The sequence below is a fragment of the Diuraphis noxia genome, unplaced genomic scaffold (genome assembly GCF_037042655.1).
Source record: "Diuraphis noxia isolate RWA-SAM2 unplaced genomic scaffold, SU_Dnox_SAM2 contig0002, whole genome shotgun sequence".
Classification (NCBI taxonomy): domain Eukaryota; kingdom Metazoa; phylum Arthropoda; class Insecta; order Hemiptera; family Aphididae; genus Diuraphis; species Diuraphis noxia.
In genome coordinates, this window is record NW_028301712.1 from 75,638,536 (window position 1) to 75,648,870 (window position 10,335).

A 10,335-nucleotide genomic window follows, 5' to 3' on the forward strand; every position below is an offset into this window, starting at 1 on the left:
ATATGTATGACGTCTACTCACTCGTCACCGCAATAAGAATATAATATTATTAAATATCGTTGTTATTATTGCGATGTATATATACGTTTCCACACGTACGATGTGTATCGGCCTTTAGACACAATAGAATAATTATGGTAAACTCTATTTAAATTATATTATATAAACTATACCTACGTATTTGTTGTATAAAAAAAAATCCAAATTGACTGATTATTCGTAATCAACGATCAACGTACAGCCAAAACCATAAGGTATTGCCAAGTATCATAATATATATATTTTGTATGTTCTGAGCACCTTTTTTACAGGGAAATTTCATCAGTTTAAGGCGGCATTTCTACATGCTCTCACTGTGTAACGAAAAATCTCAAAAAGTGTCATGTATGTTCTGAGCACCTTTGTGCTTAACGATAGTTAATTAGTTACTAAAATGTAAAGCAAACGTAATTTTGTCACTAGAGAAGTAAAGCTGAGTGTAGCCAACATGTGTAAGTAATAAATTGAATGTAAATTATTACATTTAAAAAAAAAAATCAACGATTATGAGTTACACTGCAGTCAATTATGTAGAAATGTTCAATTAATTGATGAAATCTTCCTTTAAAAAAGTTGCTCAGAAAATAAAAATATATTCTACTTAGCCAGGTTAGGTTAAAAATTATTATTTTCAGGAATTCGTTTCTTATTTTACTAAACTGTCTACACGTCTTCTTCATCAACGTGTATATTATTTTTTCAGTTAGAATAGGTACCGCTACTTTAGTTATATAAATCAATATCAAAGTTAAAAATAGATAAAATATTATTAAGAAAACATGTTCACGCTTAATAAAAGGAACCGGGTTTCACAACATTTCAGTTATACTCGAACAATCATTTTAGAAGGAATCACAAAAAAGCGTTTTAACAATTTCTAAAATAATTAAAAATAAATGTACCTATTATTATTATTTATTATGATATTTTGTGTCCAATGTGTCCAGTGTCCAGTACTCCAGTTGTAACGTTAAAGGGTGGGTTCATCGGTGGTAATGCCAACTTCCAGATTTCTAAAACTGTATTTAGTTCTGAACTGTACTAGGACCAAAAATATGATGTGGGGGCCTGATCATATAATTATAGAAGAAGCTCCTTGATCTTTTGCTACAATATCCCATCCATCATCAATACAAAATAACAAAATAATTTTATTTCATTTAACAATTTTAACATAACATCAATTAATATTTTTAACTATTAATTATTAATATTTTAATATTGATAAGCAACTCGCATTAAAAACAATAAAATTGAAAAAAATCACCTCTTATAGTAAAACTATGCCTACGCCTAAAAATTACAATATAGGTATGTTTTACCACAATGTCGTAATATAAGTACCACGGTAGTAGTAGAAGGTGATACAGATGATTTCTTAAAGAACAGACTTTTCGTGGCAAGTGTGATAAAAATAAAATGATGTTTGTGCGTGGTTCGGTTCAGTTGTTTTCCGACAAATGTATCAGCCGGAAACGTGACGGACCGACAAGTCATGTCAATTATATATATTATTACTATTATCATCATTATTTATACTATGTAACCCTTATTATTATTATTATTTTAAATCTATATTTATTTAACACCTTTGTATCGCGTGTTCGTGTTCAGGGTTTATCTTGTGTGATTTTTCGCACATTTTCAGCAAGTCGTCTTGATATAAATTATAATATATAATATTATAATATATAATATATTATAATATATTTCTCCTTTTTTCTTATTCTTGTAAAATTTAGTGGATTACATAATGTTATAATATAGAAACACACTTTTACAGGAATATACCATGTGCCCCCAGCTATATATATATATATATAATAGGTATGAGTTATTTGTTGACAAAACTATGGATTAAAATAAATAATAATACATTTTATGTCGACTGATTTGGTCGATTCGTTAATGGTTTTGTGCTACTAACGGGCGTATAATATGCGCCGGTGTTCAAACTATCATAATAAATTATAAAATATTTATATCAACACATGAAACGTCAAACGTGGATGGATGCCAAAAAATTAAGCCATTAAAATATAAAGTGTCGTATAATTTAAAACGCTTTCCGAGTTCGAAGTATTTAATAAAACCATTCGATCCGAATTCCAATTGTCTAAACGCAAAACGCAAAATAAACAAATACCTCGAACATTTCAGTATTACACAAGTTGTAAATTGTAGTTTGACATTTTCGGCGTTTTTAGTGGTTTCTTGTTCATTCTTTTTATTGTTTGCTTACAATAAAGCTTAAGAAAATTCGCAATTTTAAAATACTTGAAATACCACGGGAAATAACAGAAGTCGTATCTTTTTGTACATATTATATGAATGGATTAAAGCAAAATAGAGAAAACGTGACAATAAAAAAAGTGTTTATAAATATTGTATGTCTAATATAAATAATATCTATTTTATTGTAATAATAAAAAATATATACAAAGCACGTTAGGTTATTAAACGGTAAACGCGTATTCTATTCTATAGTGTTTTTCCAAGACGGAAAAATATTATGCGATTTATTATATTTATTATTATGTGCGATTTAGTGGTTTGATGTTACGAACTTTTTCATATCTGAATAAATGTTTTAAAATAAATTCCACAGTCTGTACCAAAATACGTCTTATAATATATAATATATAATAGCCAGTATGTCGGTATAATATACCGACATACTGGCTATTGACACCTTTGTTAACTGATATAAATTATTGCTCAATCAGTAAAATGTATTCACCGCGATCACGATTCACGACTGAATTCACCTCAAAACGCACAGTTAAATAAACCGAATAAATTATGGTTAACAACCCACATACAAACCCAGCTAATGTTTTTACCGCCAAGTGGATCTTACTCGGACCCGCCAAAACGCAAAGTGTGACTAGGCCCTTTACTTAAGTTTTCAAACTTACAAAACTAAACTTGATCTGCTGCAGAGCAAAATTCACTATGCTGCACATTTGTAAGCCGGAGACATTAAATTATCATATGCGTATAGCATCTTCATGCAGATAACGTGTATTTTTTTAAAAAAGATTTACTGTAATTTCACATAAATAATAATATTTGTTATTATCTATTAGTAAACAGTAGTGTCATGTGACAATCTTAAATCCTACACGTAATACGTTTTGTATTTATATTCTACGACATATTTGAACACAATGAGCGTGTATCGAATACGGCGTAGAACTTCGCATGAATAATTTGCTGCGCTCCAAATAATCTTAAATCGAGTAATAATTATTTTGAAACTATAATCATTCGATTCGAGTAATAATAATTAAATCCTAGCAGACTTGCAGTATAAGGTTGAGCTACGTACATCAAGGTAAAATAGTATTAATATGTATCTCACTCAGATAAATAAATAATAATGCGTAGACATACATTTTTATCAAAATCTAAACGTATACCAGATTAATAAATGCATTTTTGGTAAAAAGGCGCGGTACTAGACAATATTTTCGAACGGGCAATGATACAATAAATTATATTATTATACCTTAACTGCGAATAAAGCCCCCCCCCCCCCACCGTATGCTAGAACTGTCACTGTAAATATTCTAATTTTGTATTATGTTCTCTAGCTGCCAACCTACCGTCATTATTGCGTCCCATCCCGATGAACGCAGAAGTGAAATCACGTGGACCAATTACGAGTTTACTGAGAATATTAATCCACTGTGATTGAAAATATAATATTCACATTATGAAAAGCACACAATTATCGTGAATGTCTGTGATTACCTTTTTTTTTTTTTCCGTTTTAACCGACGACGCCGCGGGATCTGCTTTCCCATTGCTTCCGCGGCGCCGCCATCGTTTATTGACAGTATCAAATATTAATTACATTACAAGTTTTACTTGACTTCTTCCTGTCCTTCTCGGACCGACCGGAATCCGCCGCCCTTGAATTCGCGTGCCTGTCATCCGATTATGTCTGTGATTACCTACACTATATTATAATAACACAATATGCATATATGATCATTAGAACGTGTAATCCGTTATCGCTTATTCGCTTTTAACTCTCGCACGTGCACAAATTAAAGTGACCAGATAATAATTCTATAAAAGCGGGACAAGTATTCAAAGGAACTAGAAGCTAAAATAAGACAAAAAAATAAAAATATATATACACATATAGTTATATATTATAATGAAAATATCAAGATAAACACTATTCTCATCAATAATATAAAAAAGCGGGTAAGTGGATGTCGCTCTGCTGTACATTAGGGGGTGGGGTGGACCTCTGACTTGGGTAGGTTAAATTTGAATGCAATGATGGGTATCAATATATACGATAAACGATTCTGAACGGAGATGATTTGTCAGTCTAGAATATATTATATTTAAATATTGTCATATATTCTATTTTATTTTTCAATTAGGTCGCATTTTGAATAAGGCATGGACGCATGGTTAATCAATTTTTCCAAAAACATTGCATGTAGTTATCATAATTCATAATACCTTATATTATCATAGATATACAACTACCTGGTGTCCTGGTTTGAGGATAAATCGTTATCGTTAGGCGATTTCATAAAAATTTAAAACTCATACGCTCAAAAAACATTTTCCTATAATGACGCTTCAAATTTTCTCTATAGATATTTTAAGCAAAACTTATGGAAAACTCAGTGTTGAATTTTTTAACCTTAGATACCAACAATTTTATGAATTTTGAACTACAAAATAATTTGCAAATATTCATGGTTTTGACGAATTTTTGTCAATATTTGAACTTCAAATGCTAATAAAAATAAATTGTGCATATGTATTCTTATAATTTTTTAAACACTATAAGAATAACTTATGAGAAACTTTTTATTAAATTTTCAAGTATTTTGATAGGGCCAAAAAAAGTTTATCGACGATTAAAAAAAAAATTTTCGGTTGTTTATAAATATCGTAAAAAAAGTCAAAATATTTTGAAAATTAAATCAAGTAAAGAAAATGCCAATCTAAATAACTGGTAAAATTTTCAAGTATCTACAACTTATACTTTTTGAATAATAACAAATATTTAAAATCGTTTGAGGATAAATCGTTATCCGCGTTACGCTATTTCGTAAAAATTTAAAATTCAACGCACTTAAAATTTTTCCTATAATGATGCTTCGAGTTTTCTCTATAGCTACTTGAAGGAAAACTTACGGGAAACTTAGTGTTGTATTTTTAATCCTTAGTTATAAACACAAAAAATTTTATGATTTTTCAAATTCAAAATTACTTGCAAATTTTCGCGTTTTCGACAAATTTCGTGAAAATTTGAACTATAAACGCTTATAAAAAAAATTGTGACAAACGATTTTTAATTTTTTTTAGCTACAATAAAAACAACTCATAAGGAAACTTGTATTCAAGTTTTTTTGGCCATCCAAAATTTTTTAATCGACACTTCAAAAAAAATTCTCATAAAAATCCAAAATTTCAGTGGTCTATAAATAACTAAAAAAAAGTCAAAATTTTTGAAAATTAAACTGTATATAGATAACACTAACATAAACATTTGATGAAAATTTCATGTATTTACAGTGATTAGTTTTTGAATTACAACCATATAAAAAAATCGGTTTGGTCAAAAACTAGTTTTGCGTAAAAATTCCTGTTTTTCTGTCACTTTTTTTTTTGTTTTTCTCGATTTTTTTGAAAACTGTTGGAAAATGTTAACTTTTGACCTCTATAAAGCACCAAGGATATTCACTTTTACATCAGAAACCACCCCCAAAGTTTGAAATTGAAGCATTATTTCGACTAGTTATGCTGTACACAGACACACAAAAAAAAAACACACATCATTGTAAAATCAATACATTAATCACTTCGTTCAGAATCTAAAATATTAAAAATATTAAATATTAAATAATAATTATTATTATATTCTATATGACTATATAATATATTATATTATTTATCATTTGATGCAATAGATTTGAACAGCGCCTACAGGAGATTTTTTTAAATCATTTTTGACAGTTTACATCTGACAAATAATTCAAGTGTTCTTTTTATGAATTGATATATTTTTTTTCTAATTCATCATTAAATACCTAGGTACACATGAATGTTTAATTTTGACCATTTTTGAAATAAAAATTTGGAACAATTAAATAAACTACTACTCAAGTATTAATTATTATTTATTAGCTTATTACTATTATAAAAATGAAACGTCGTTGTCTCGTTATCAGTTTTCACCATCTTTATTTCTGAAACAGTGATTATAGTCGATTGGAGACGATGGATCTTCGGAGGGAAAAAATTTTTGTGTCTGTATATAATGTTGCCTACATTTAGCCCCTTTTTTGCAGCTATCAAAATGTGATAACATTGATAAAATTATAACATTATTTTCATTATAAATAATATAAATTATAATATTAAATTTAAAATTTAAATATTTTATTATAATTAGATTTAATGGTTATTGGTCTTATATATCGCTAAATTAAAATTAAAATAGTTAAATAAATTTAATAATACACAATTCGTTGCGAATACTTCAAACGAAAATATAATACTAATGTTATAATATTAGGCTATATTTTGTATTTTTGTTTTAAATGCAAAATCATCTTGTCCGGTATTTTAAATTCAAAATTGGATTATAAGTACATTTTACTAACTATTTGGCTCATAATTGAACACTCATAGTATAAGCGTTTCAATGTTGTTCCTTCCACAGAATCTTGAACATCATTCACCCTTTGAATAGGAACCAGTATAAATGGTACTATACTATTATATAAAATAAAATAATATATCACCTGCCAATTTTGCTCTATCAGCTAAAAAATATTTTAAAACATTGCAATAAAATTATTGAATTACTTACAAACGAATCAAAACCTATGCAAACTGAAGATATGAATTCAATTAACATAAAAAAAACAAATAAAAAAAATTGAAAAACAAACATGTTTCTTCACTAAAAATAATATATGAGTAAGCCATGTTTTAAATGTTCATTCATATGACGATCATTCTTAAAGCTTTAAAAGAAAATGAATTTCTTAATTGATGGATTGTACCTTTTTAATGACGACCGTAAGTGAATATTGTGTTGTTTTCAAATTGTGTATTACTAAATTTATTTAGCTATTTTAATTTGAATTTAGCGATATATAAAACCATTAAATCTAATTATAATAAAATATAATATTATAATTTATAATAAAAATGATTTGTTCGAAACGATGTGCTGCACACAGACTTCATATTATATCTTCATATATATTCTATTGATAAATTATGTATACGTGTATACGTTTTAAATATGAATAACAATTTAAATATATCAACAATTAAGACACCAAACTGAAGAACAAAAATGTATATTAATATATATAAAACTATATAATACTTTATATATTATCTTCACCTTCAACCACCTTCTGTGTATAGACCATAATTTTATAAGAGAATTATAAAAATTTAGTCATTCCTCCAATTATTTTGAGCCATTTTGACCATTGGTACAACATAATAATAAGCTATAATTCTATATTACATAATTTACACACTTTAAAAATAATTATTTGGTAAGCTTTATGTTTTGGTAGGTACTTATTTCTAATATTAGTTATTATCATGGACATAGTAAGCATGGGGCTTGGGGGGCTATATTTTAATCTATTCTGTGGTAATATAGTAGGTAAGAGGTAATAATTTTTTTTTATCTTAATCCATACCACTTTTTAATATGAATTACTGACAACAATTATTTGAAATGTACCTATTTCAATAGGTATTTTGTTTAAGTATTCCTAACTATACTTGATACATATAGTATTTCTGAGTACCTGAACATATCAATTATCAACTGGCATTTCATGTTCAGATTTATATTTTTCATCAAACTATTAAAAATATTATTTTTCCAATGGTGTTTTAAATGACTTATTTGATCAATCAAGACTGGATTTGCTAAAAACAGTCCACTGACACTAGAATCGCTGAATAACAACACCATTGACACTCAATACATGTGAATATTATAGGTGTCACGTTCACATTAGATTAGAAGTACCTACCGAGCAAGTAAAATGAAAACAACAAGAATTATTAATATATATATATATATATATATATATATGTATAATCACCTATTTGCATGTATAGGTATAGTAGAAATAAGATAATATTATACAATATAACCAGCTCTTAGTTGTATAATTATATAATATTCATAACTATAATATAATATTAATTATATTGTATTGTATTAATATCATATTATATTATTATAATATATAATTTATTTTATTATTCCATATCTGATCCCTTTAAGTAAAACTTAAAAATCATATGAAGCTCAAGAAATAGGAGGAAAAACTTAATACAATAATTTTGCATATTATTTTATTTCTTCAAATAACTATAAAATATTATATTATATTGTATTATATTATATCATATTATAATAAATTATAAATGATAATTTGTTCTTTGAATTAAATTATAATAATATTATATACACTAGAATATCCAGTAACCGGCTGAAGATAACCGAATAGATTAAAATATTGAATTTTATTCTGAACTAAAAATTATTAGTTTTCGGCCAACTTATCAGTGGCTCCATCTAGAGGTGGAACTGTATGCACTCAACTGTCTCCGTCAAAATATTCATCGGTCAGTCGCACCTCGCACATATTCTGTAGTTACGCTCACAGCTGTAGTCCTATTTTCGGCCGATAGAGTGCGCCAAACGGGTGACCACCTTCAGATCGGCTCACCGGCGTGCCACAATCCGGTGAACGGACGCTAGTGTTCAACTTTAATCGGCCACTCTGTCGAAGGATGACTACGCGGAAGTCGAGGCTGTCGCTGTCGACAGAGCAGACGAAGACTGGACGGTGATCGATTGGGCAACCGCGGACACCGGATGTCGGACGACTGCACGTCCGTCAAGGCCCCGGAACAGCATAAGAAGGCTCCGAATCGTCGTGTTCATCAGCTTTGCGCAGTGGCGATATCGTAACCAATGAGGTCTATCCGAGGTGCGATTATTGCTAGTTGAAAACTTTAACCAATACCCCGCCATGTGGACATGAAACACTGTCCGCGTAGGCAATTTTTGAAGGCCCTAACGGGCTCATATCACACTGATCACTTAACTAATTATCAAACTCTCGACCGCTCACTTATAATATTTGGAGGCGCGTTTGCAATTTCGCACTAGTCGCACTGTCAGGCGGACGGCCGCACGTTCTGTTCATTGTTGTAACCGATCGGCCGAACTCGCGGGATTTCGATGTTGGTCGGCAAACGTCATGGATAACCGCGCGGCCTATGCGTCGGGGATGCGCCTTATGATTATACCTTAGAACAAACCGTATAGGTACACTCTGTTTGTTTGCAACCTTTTTTAACGCCCGCGACTCACGTGTCACGTTGCCTTATCAATATTATTCTTATTGGTTATTAATATTGACAATATTATTATTGTTAATTTTTTACAGCACTACGGTTGTAACCTAGTGGTTCTAAATTATCTTATTCCGTGGTTCTAATAACGGTCAACGTGTTAGTTATTTAAAATATTTTTTTGGCAATGGTCGATATTATTGAGTTTATGCGCTAGGTCAGACGATTTAAATATTTTTCGGTATGTAGGTACTGTTATGGTTTAAACGCCGCTGGAACAGTCAACTACGATATAAAGAAATCCCAATACCAATTTTGGTATACTGGTTGGAAATTGGAATACCGCATGCCGGTAACTAATTTCAATTCACTCAATAACCCTTGTTTATAAATGTTTAAAATTACTTCGTTATCAAACAAATTTCTAACTCTTGATAAAAACAATAATTATTGTGTTTTTTTTTATTACAACATACGTAATATTTTTTAATTTCTCATTAAAAAAAAAAAAAAAAAACAGGGATTCCACGGCGAGTCGCGAAACGTGTGTAATACGCAAACACGATGCATTGTTGTTGCGATTTGCAGCCTACATGCATAACAAATACACGCGTCGGGGAAACAACTCGTTTGCGCACATTTGCCTTTTTTACAACTCATCATTTGTGCAAAGAAACACAACTTATTTACGCACAAATATTTTGGCTACCTGCGACGAATATCTCTAGTACCATAATTTGTTTTTCCAGTGTCCACACTTCTTGCTTCACATTTTAACAGGCTTAGGATAATGCTGATAATGTTTTTTCTGGATTCATACATTGATATTTGTAGTAATTTTACATAACTATGTGTCTGTTGTAAAATTATCTTATATAACTCTTCGTGATAATGAGTGTCGGTTACTTT

General features: G+C 29.4%; 1 non-coding gene across 1 annotated transcript; it reads left to right on the top strand.

Moving 5' to 3' along the window:
• Window positions 1–9,014: 9,014 nt before the first annotated feature.
• On the top strand, window positions 9,015–9,154 carry LOC149058925 (U4 spliceosomal RNA). Its single transcript, XR_016190658.1, has one exon. It is a non-coding gene; the product is annotated as a U4 spliceosomal RNA (small nuclear RNA).
• Window positions 9,155–10,335: the final 1,181 nt, after the last annotated feature.